This window comes from Phyllostomus hastatus, unplaced genomic scaffold (assembly GCF_019186645.2).
Source record: "Phyllostomus hastatus isolate PE091 unplaced genomic scaffold, TTU_PhHast_1.1 phas_scaffold_345, whole genome shotgun sequence".
NCBI classification, from domain to species: domain Eukaryota; kingdom Metazoa; phylum Chordata; class Mammalia; order Chiroptera; family Phyllostomidae; genus Phyllostomus; species Phyllostomus hastatus.
The window spans coordinates 22,206,252-22,216,826 of NW_025334024.1; positions in this window are offsets into that span (position 1 = coordinate 22,206,252).

Consider the following 10,575-nt stretch of genomic DNA (forward strand, 5'->3'; position numbering starts at 1 on the left):
TCTGATACCAGTCAGGGCGGTTTCCAACACCACTTAAAATATTTCTTCTAGTTAGTAAATTTATAATCTTTTAAATTAGTTATACTTCAATCTTCTAATCCACAGATGCCAAATAAAAGCATGAGGGCATTTTTTGATTTTTATTCATTGAGAGGCTAAACTGTGTCGATACATCAAACTACATAATTGTTACACTCAAAATTCAGGAAAGGAAAATACCAATTGTTCACTGGTCATATGCAAAATGCATAAGAATGTATGAACACCAGAACTGATAATAAACGCATCAGAATTGATTAATACCAACTTCTCATTGGAACACAAGGTTCTGAAGGCCAGGACATTGGACACAGCCCCACGTTACTAGAAGTCAGCCATGGATAGCTACGATTTAGTCATCAGTTCTGTAGTTAAAGGTCAAGAACTCACACCTGAATAAACTGCCGCTTCTGAAGTCCTATAATTCTCTGCATTCCTCATTCATTCCCCTAACCCTATATAGAGATGATCAGTTTGATATTCCAGAGAGATTATTCCTTTAGTTCAACATCTCTTTAATTTGAAAGCAACATGAATTCATTATTTTTTATTATTTGAAGTGTTGGATGGTGTCTCTTCTTTAATAACACCAAAACTACAATAACTATATGGGCACTTATATTTCAAGGGGCACAAGTTATACTTGGCTGATCTTGCATGGTAAAGGAGTATATTTTTGTTGAAGCAATCATTAAACCAGGAAATCCAATTAGGATGAGCTCTTACACCTACAAACGTGTGCACACACACAAAATTCCCATCGTCAGAAAACATAGTTCTTCTCCAATTAAACCAAATATTAGAGCCAGATGTTTAAAGAAAAAAATGAAAGGAAGTGAATATTGTTTAGTATGCATCAGAGTTAAAGGTATGACTATCATGTTTAAAACTTGCTTTTAGTCAAAAACACTAGAAAAGGAAAAAGGGGAGAAAAAAAGGAGTCCAGATTAATGTTTTCTTGGATAATCATTTGTTTCTTTTTAGTGTCTATACCACAATTTTCTGCTGTGAATTCTTTTTTTGGGAGAGTTATATTTTCCAATAGAACATCTAAAGGCCAGAATCTTCTGTTAAATGTACCACACACTGAGACGAGAGGCACAACCAATTCGTATATAAACCTTTGTTCATCGTACTGAGTATTTGATATTTACCCTGGGACATGGTAACATGATGAACATGTGTATGTTTGTGGAAAGAACAATAATTATCTGTGGATAGTGATGTACAAGAGATTAGAAGGGAAACTTAAAACTTCCATTGGAAGGGGTCTCTGTTCTTCCATAAATTATGTACATGCAACAACTAATAGACTTACACGCGCCATATCTGGACAGTTACATTACGACTACCTAGGACTTCATACCATTTATGGCTATTTGTATAAAATAAATCTAGGGACAAAGATGAGGATCTTTCAATGTGTAATGTAATTTTAAACTATTCTGGAAACATTTACATGGATGATTATATTGAACTTTGTAGGGATATGATAGAATATATTAGTATCCATGTAGATTATATTTTAATGCATGTTCCTTTATCAATTACTTTATAAGAAGGCAATCTTAAATTCTCTTCAGATGTATCTACTGTCACTAAATAAAATAAAAAGAAGTAAAAAAATAAAACTTCAAAATGAAAAAATAAAAAGAATCATATTTATTGGACATAAAAACAAACTTCTGAGTATGTTGTCAACCTATCCTCACAACAACCCAGGAGGTAACTCCTAGCATTTCTGTTTAATGGACAATCCAAAAGAGAAACAGAAAAACAAAAAACCCGATAATAAGATAAAAATAAAAGGAGTCCTGACATACTGACACCAGTGAAAATGGTGGAGAAGGAACCACCAAAAATCTTCTTCCTTAAAGCACCATCCGGTTTCTAACAATACATTAAGAGACAAATTGAAAACTGAAAAGCAGTATGGTCTGTATAGAGGGTGGAGAAAAGTATCAATACAAACTCCTTCAGAAAGCCTAGATGCTAGACATAGTAGATAAACATCTTAAAATAGATGTTTTAAATGTGGCAAATGAGATGAGGAAGAATATAAAAATACTGTATTCCCAAATGGAAAATATAAACATAGAGGATGAAATTATTAAAAAAAGGATCAGGTGGAAATTCTGAAGTTGAAATTCACAGGGATTGTAATGAAAATAAATTACTAGAGAGGCTCAATAACAAATTTGAGCAGGCAGAAAAATGAATCAGTAGTGAAGGTAGAATAGATTAATTGAGATTACCTAGTCTGAGAAACAGAAAGGAAATACTTTAAGGTGAGTGAAAATATAGAGGAAATATATTAGAATTTATGGGATAAAGCTAAGCAGTGTACATAGAGAAGATTGCAGCTATGAATACTTAAATCAAAAAGAAGATTTTTGAACTAATAACCTAATCTCCTACCTTAAAAGAACTAGAAGAACATACTAAAACCAAAGCAAGAAGAAGTAATTATAAATATTAAATCAGAAATACATTAACTGGCAACTAGGAAAACAATATAGAAATTCAGAACTCCAGTGCTGAAAAAAATTGGCAAATCATTAGTGAGCATGAACAACAAAAGAGAAAACTCAAATTTCTAAAATTAGAAATAAAGGGCATTAGTAATGACCATACATAAATTGAATTATGACATACTATAGTACATATAATTTTTCATATCAATTATAAATATATAATGAGATAACTATATGGGCACTACAAATAAGTAGTGAAGTACAAATTTGTTGTGAATACTACAAATAAGTGCATATCAACAAATAACCTAGATGAAAAGAACGAATTTTTATAGACACTTAATTGCCAAAATGAGTCAATAAGAACATGAAAATCTGAATACACTGATAACATGCAGAAAATTTAAATTGGTAATCAAAAAACTTTCCCTCCCACACACACACAAAAGCCAAGGACAAGATGGCTTCCTGGTGAAATCTGCTAAATATATAAGAAGAATTAACAGAAGTGTTCAAAATCAACAACAGGCAAATAATATGAACACATATTTCTCCAAAGAAGATATACAAATGGCCGATAATCACATGAAAAGATGTCCAACACCCTTAGTCTTTCAGTGAATGCAAATCCAAACCCATTGTGACACCATATCACACCCACTGGACCGCTATAATCAAAACACAAACAGAAACAAGTGTTGGTGAGGATGCAGAGAAACTGGAGTGCTCATGCATGCCTGGTCAGGCTGGCAAATGAAGTCGCTTTGAAAAACCATTTGACAGTTCCTCAGTGTGCAGATGGTACACAGGTAGTCGTGCACCTGCAACCTGTAAGATTTCATTAGCCAGTGTCACCCCAATAAATGCAATAACAAGGAAAAACAAGTTAAACATAGAGTTGCCATATGATCTTGGAATTCTTTACCTAAGCTTACACATATACCCAAGAGTACATGTACGAAAACAGATAAATGGGACAAATCTTTGACAGGATGAGGGACTTATGACAGTGCTCTGTACAAATGTGATTATTTAACTGAGGGTTTTAAGATAAATGCTCTTTATCAAGCAGTTTCTCAGAGAAGAGAAAGAGAACTAAATTTACAAACTGTCACCAATTGAAGCCCCTGTGATTATTCAATGAAATCACAGCTTTATATAAAAAGTACACTGCATTCTAACACATTAACTGGAAAAGGGATAAAGATAAGCTTCCTAATACGCACATCCTATGCACCCCAATGTTCATAGTGCCATTTACAATAGCCAAGTGCTGGAAACAGCCTAAGTGCCCATCAATAAATGAGTGGATCGCAAAAACGTAGTACATTTGCACAATGGAATACTACGCAGCAGAAAGAAGGAGCTCCTACCCTTTGTGACATCATGGATGGATCTAGACAGCATTATGCAAAGGGAAATAAGGCAGGCAGTGAAAGACAAATACCATATGATCTCACCTATAAGTGTAACCTAATCAACAAAACAAACAAGCAAGCAAAATATAACCAGAAACATTGAAATAAAGCACAAACTGACAGTAACCAGAGGGGTGTGGGAGGGGGATAGTGGGTGCTAGAAGGGAAAGGGTCATCCAGGAACATGTATGAAAGACCGATGAACAAAGACAATGGGGGAGGGTAGGACTGAGTGTAGAAGGAGGGGGTGGGTGGGGCGGGGGAAAGTGGTGGGGGGAAGATGGGACAACTGTAGTTGAACAACAGTAAAAAAAAAGAAACACGATATTTTTTTCTCCATTACATTTTTGGCTACATTAAGATCAGACAAAAAAGAGAAAGCTATGGGACAAAGATTTTACAGTGTGCATCATCTGTATAGTTAACCATACATCTGTGAACTACTATATCAAGATGATTATTTATGTCCATTCATTTCACCTCAATATTGACCAAAATAGCCTTAATGTTCCCCCTCAACTTGATTAACCTTTAGACAGGTTTCTTCCCCATTATATCCTCTGACCTCCCTTTTCGTAGACCATTAAACTTGAGAGAATTGCTCTTACTGTCATAAGTTCTTTCTCTGCCCCTGTGAGTTGTAAATATTCTTGCAACCCAGGAAAAGTCTTTCTCAAGGACATGGAGACCATCCCTCTGAAATGTAACTGTGAAGACATATAGCATCCCTATCTCCCAGCTCTGGAAGGATAGCAGCCTCACTTCAATAAGCATCAGTTAGCAAACACATACACACCTATCACATTCATCAACCTCCTCCCTGACATACTCCGGTACTTTTCCATGAGCCCACCCCAGTGCTTAGAAATCCCCCTGCTTTCTCTTTTAACAAAGTTGAGTTTTTTCTCTCTCCTCAGTTGCAATGGTCTACAACAAAGTTTTTGTTGCCATCTTTAATGAGTGTCTGGTGCAACAATCTTGAACAATATGAACAGACATCTATAGAAATAAAATAGAAACCAAGAGGTAATAATGTGAAACCAGAAATGGTATGTCGGTGTGCAAAATGTTTTCTGGAAGAAATAAATAAAATGAATACGAATTTACTAAAAAGCTGATCAGCATTAACCAGTTCATAATCCAAGGCACATAAAAACAGGGAGGGCCTTAGAAATAATAGAATGGGCTGGGCAACAGGCCCACGAAAACATTCACAGTCGAGGTCGAAATGATTGGAAGCAAGATCTGGCAGAGCTGAAGTCGTGGCTGGCATGCAGTTTGGAGGGACCACAGTAGGACTGAAAGGTCAATAATCTTAGGCCTGGACATTAAGAGTTAAGATTTTCATATAGGCTTACACCAAGGGGAGTGAGATCAGGAGGTTGGAAGCAGCCTTGTCAATTTTGACCTGCTGCTACAGGTATTAAAAAAAAAAGAAAACAAGAAAAAGAAAGATGAATTTTATTTAGTATATTTCTTGCATTCGTATGTGACATATTTCATATTTCTCTGGTACTATGGTACATGTTACGGTACTTTCTGCAGAAAGTATCTCCAACTGTTCAGTGCTAGTGGACAAGAGGAAAATTGATCTCTGTGTACTGGTGTGGTGTCTCACAGCCTTGCTAACTGCACTCACTATCTCTTAGATTATTTTTTATGGATTCCCTGAGATTCCCTACATGAAAAATCATGCCAACTGTGGACAGTTTTAATTTTTACTTTCCAATCTCTATGACTTTTATTTTATTGAATCATCTAGGGTTTTCTTGTACTATTGTACTGCTACATTTGTAACCTGAAAAATAGAGCCCGCACTGGTATCGATTCTATGAGACAAAAAGAGAGAAAAAATAGTAATGGGGATGCTATGCACACACGTCAGTGCACTGGGGCCTTTGCGCCGGTTTTTCTGGCTGGGAAGATGGGTTTTATCTCGGAGTTTGAATTGTCTGCTTCCTCCGCCTGCACTTGAGGGCCGGGGTGTCTCTTCTGGGCACAAGTAGGAGAGATCAGGGAGGGATAAAGAGGTAGAAAAAAATGGAGATTTTCTTTGCATTCTCCATCTTCCCGGGGCCCACCCTCCTGGTCCTCTAACAAGAAATATGAATATTTCCCTCAGCGTAACCGATACCCATGCTACTTAATAACAAGATGCCTCTGTTCAACCTCTGGAAACAGTCTGAGAGGAATGTATACCAAAAAAAGTGGGAAACTTTTCTTGTGTACGTCTTTTCTCAAAGTTTGACTCCCTTCCCAAATATGCCTGTTCCCAAATTTTCAAGTAGTTGTGTTTGGTCCAGAACTTTTTGGTTTTAACCACTGGGAGAAAGAGGCTGGGTGATCCTACTCCATCTTGAGAGGATTAGACATTTTGATTAAAAAAAAAAGTAAAATGTTTGCAAACCCTCTACAAATTCTTTAAGGAAATAAAGAGAAAACATTATTCAATGTGTCATATGAAGCTAATATAGCTTTGAACACAGGATTTTAAAAAGATCACTACTTAAAAATTCCACACCAACCTAAATCATGAGTTTACATGTTTATATTTATATGTAACTTATATAATGGATTAATGTAGCATTAATAGATATGAAGATTTATCATTCATGATTGAAAAAATCTTAAAAATAAACTGATGGTAAATAAGTACATACTACAAAGTTTAAAATCAGCATGATGTTTTAATAAATTTATGAACATGCAAGGCACATATGGAAATATGCAAAATATATGAACATAAATAATACAAAACACCAAACTACAGGTGGGGAAAACTTTGTAAAGAATATGGTAGTCTAATCACTATGGTGCACCAGAAACCAATACAAAGTATCAGAATAATAGAAAAGAAGTACATAACAAAGCATAAAAATATTAACAGTGATGATCTCTGCGTGGAAGAAATACAAAGGATTGTAAGAAAATATCATGAACATTTGTCCCTTTTTTGCCACTCCTTTTTCTAATTTTCAACAATATACTGGGATTGATTGTATAAAAGAAACATACAAAAATTTAACATATTGATAAATGAAAGATGTTTTGAAAAGTTTTAAGGCCCATTCATTTTCTTAAACAGGAACAAGTAGCAGTATATGTTCCTGTGCTTCTGAATTTTAAAGTGAGCACATTTAGCCCTGGCTGGTGTGGCTCAGTGGATTGAGTGCCAGCCTGTGGACCAAAGGGTTGCTGGTTCAATTCCCAGTCAGGGCACGTGCCTGGGTTGTGGACCAGGTCCCCAGTTGGGGGCGTGCAAGAAGCAACCACACATCAATGTATCTCTCCCTTTCTTTCTCCCCGCCCTTCTTCTCTCTCTAAAAACAAATAAATAAAATCTTTGAAAAATAAATAATAAATAAATGGAGTACATTTATACTAACTTCATCCCCATACCCTGGATATTGAATGATTAATGAAACAAACATTGTATTTTACAATAATTATGTGCCTTTTTGAATTTGAATACGTTCTTTTATAAAGGCTTTGTTTCGTTTCTTGGGGTTTTTAGTAGCTTGTATGAGAGCCAGGCAGCGGGTCAGTTAGCACTGACAGTGGATTGATGCAGAATGGCCTGGGTTCCAGTAGGAGCTGTTTCCCCTCCTCTGCGAGCAGTCTTAAATTTGCTTCACATTCTTGCCGATGACTCCTATAACCTCTGAGCCGAATGGTTTATCTCACTCCACTTAGTAACCACACCTCAGCGCTTGAAAAAGTATTAGCTAGCTAAGAACCATGTGATGTCACTCATATGTAGGATATAGAGCTGAAACACACAGACACAGACAACAGTATGGAGGTTACCAGAGGGAAAAGGGAGGTGGTAAAGGGGTACAAGTATTTGGTGACGGGAGATGATTTGACTTTGGGTGGTGGGCCCACCGTGCAACATACAGACCATTTATCATAGAAGTGTACACTTGAAGCCTATGTAATCTTATTAACCAATGTCACCCCAATGAATTTAATAAGATAAATAAATAAAAGGCCCATCTCAAAAAAGAAAAACAATTGGCAACCTTGGAATTCCTGAGAAGGGCAAGTGTGGCTGGAAGACAGGTATGAGGGCAAGACTTGCTTTTCACAGCACACCCCTTAAATCTTTTGAATTCTGTACAGGGTGCATATTTTACCCACTTGAAATGAACTTTAAAGTAACAGACTGATGGGGAGAGAGAAGGAGGAAGAGAGAGAATGAAAATAATCCAGTAACTAATGACTCATTGAGTAGAAAAATATGAATGGGTGGGAAACTCAAGAAGGGTAAGCAGGTAACAATATTTACCAAGATGTGAATGGCATAAAGTTGAAATAATGTGAGCACTAGCTTGGAAATCAGAGTGATTACTTTCATTGTTACACATACATACATATATATATATAATATACTATGAAGTATATATTATATACACATACATTATTATGCATATAAAAATATGATTTCCTATCTCACAAGGCTCTTGAACGTTAAATGTGCTAATTCATGCAAATGTGAGCTGCTAAATACTGGTTTTAGCTATCATTATGGTTACTATTACATATTATGCACATTAAATGAAAAGTTCTGCTCTTACTGGATTGACCAGCTCATGGGGTCCGCGTCATTATGGATGAAATGAGACATTCACATGGATTACGGAATCCAATGGAGGAAAAGGGACAGCATGGCTTTTCTCTCAAGGGGAGCAAAAGCCTCAGCCCTTGCTCCCATGAGCTTTTATTATTGTCTCACTGGGCACATTACAAGAAGGTCCTCATTAACTACACACAGGCTTGCTTTAGGTGGTTACCTTATACAGAAAACAAAGGAGCCAATACTGCTAATCACAACACAGAAGAGGGATATTTGCAAATGAAAAGGCAAAAGTAGTTGAACCGGTTACACTCATCCTTGGAAGGTTTAGCATGGTTTTTAGGAAGTTGCTTTGCAGTAAATGTCCTCAATTCAGGGTGAGGGAATTTTAGCAAAGAGCAAGACTCATAGCGGCCTAGGTACATTGCAGGCCTGATTCCCCACAGGAGAACCTATCTGTGGGCATGGGTGCTGTGCATCTCCCAGTGGGAGCTGGGCCCACGCCACACAGAACAGTCTACTACACTGGATTACATTATTCTACATAGAGTTGCTCCTGTAAAAAGCACCTCGATCATAACCAGGAGCAATAATTTTGAGTATCTGCTCTTCCTTTCTCTTTCTCTGGTGGCTTCATGATTAGGTGCTTCTGTCTATGACCAGCACTCATCAGGGGCTCTTCAATTTAGTTTCTATTCTTCAGAAGAAGCACTGCCTTCTTTTTAAGGTGCTCCACAGCACTCTCACCCCAAGAAAAATTTATATTTGACAAATACACTATCCTTTAGGGTGATCTAAAACATACACATACCCCAAAGGTGTCACAGAAGCACGTCCTCACCAACCCCAACCTCACACACACACGCATTGTAGAAATACTCGATATATTTAAGTGAATCTAGAATTCTTTGTTTCTTTATTTCTCTATGCTTTAATGTCAACTATGATAAAATTGTGATGTTGGTAACAGTCACAGAGTTCATAGAGTTTGTAATATGAAATACTTTCCAGCCCATGAAACTCTTGAAACAGTTTTACTTTATTTTTATTGGGTTGTAATCATGGCTAAATGAAAGACTATCATGGTATTATATATTAAAAATAAAGCATACTTACACACATATCATATGTTATATTAAAATAAGCAATTACAAGGAAGATTGTTTAAGTTGCCCAAATGTTAATAGTGGTTCCATTACATAGAGGAATCGAGATGATTTTATATTTTTCTTCTTTCTTTTTATCACAGATTTATTTATTCTATTATATATTCTATGGGTGTAATAATATACTGAAAAATATAATATTACATACTTTTCAATATGTTATTACATATTTTTCCAAAAGTTTTAAGGCAAATTTTACTTTAAAACATATATGGCCACCACACAGGAAAGACCCAGGATATTTGTTAACTGGTTTTGTTGCTGTGATTTAATAATGTCAAAAATCCCATTAGATTTGACTAATGCTTTTAAGTGAAAATCTTATTTTTTATTTTAATTTCCCCCCAAAGCAAAGAACACATTAAAACAGTGGTGGCGGGGAAGGATTGAATGCGGGGGGCAGTGGGCGGGTAAGGCAGGGGAGAGTAATGGTGAAAAATGGAGACAACTGTTAAAAAAATAAAAATAGAGTGGAAATAGAAAAACACATTAATTTTCAATCCATGAAACTATTACTATTCTAGATAAAAGGCGAAGTCACTGGGATATTTCAAATGGGAGGTGAAATAACCTTGAGAGATCAGTTGCCTGTCTGTTCAAATTTGTTGAATTTGGGTTTATATTGAGAAGCTTCACAATATCAAAATCCCCTCAGAATTCCCCTAGAGTATAACTTTTTTTTATAGTCATAACAACTAGATCCACAACTTCAGAGGAATGGAAAACTGTCTTATTCCCATCAAACTCCAGGACCCAAAATTGAGTGAGTTACATAGCAGGACTTTCATGTTATGCCAATAACTGTTTCTGATTTCCACTGATGGTAGTTTTGGAATAATAAAGTCAAAGCAAGTGATTTAATAACATAGCTAAATAGACTCATTAGAAATATAATGAGAATG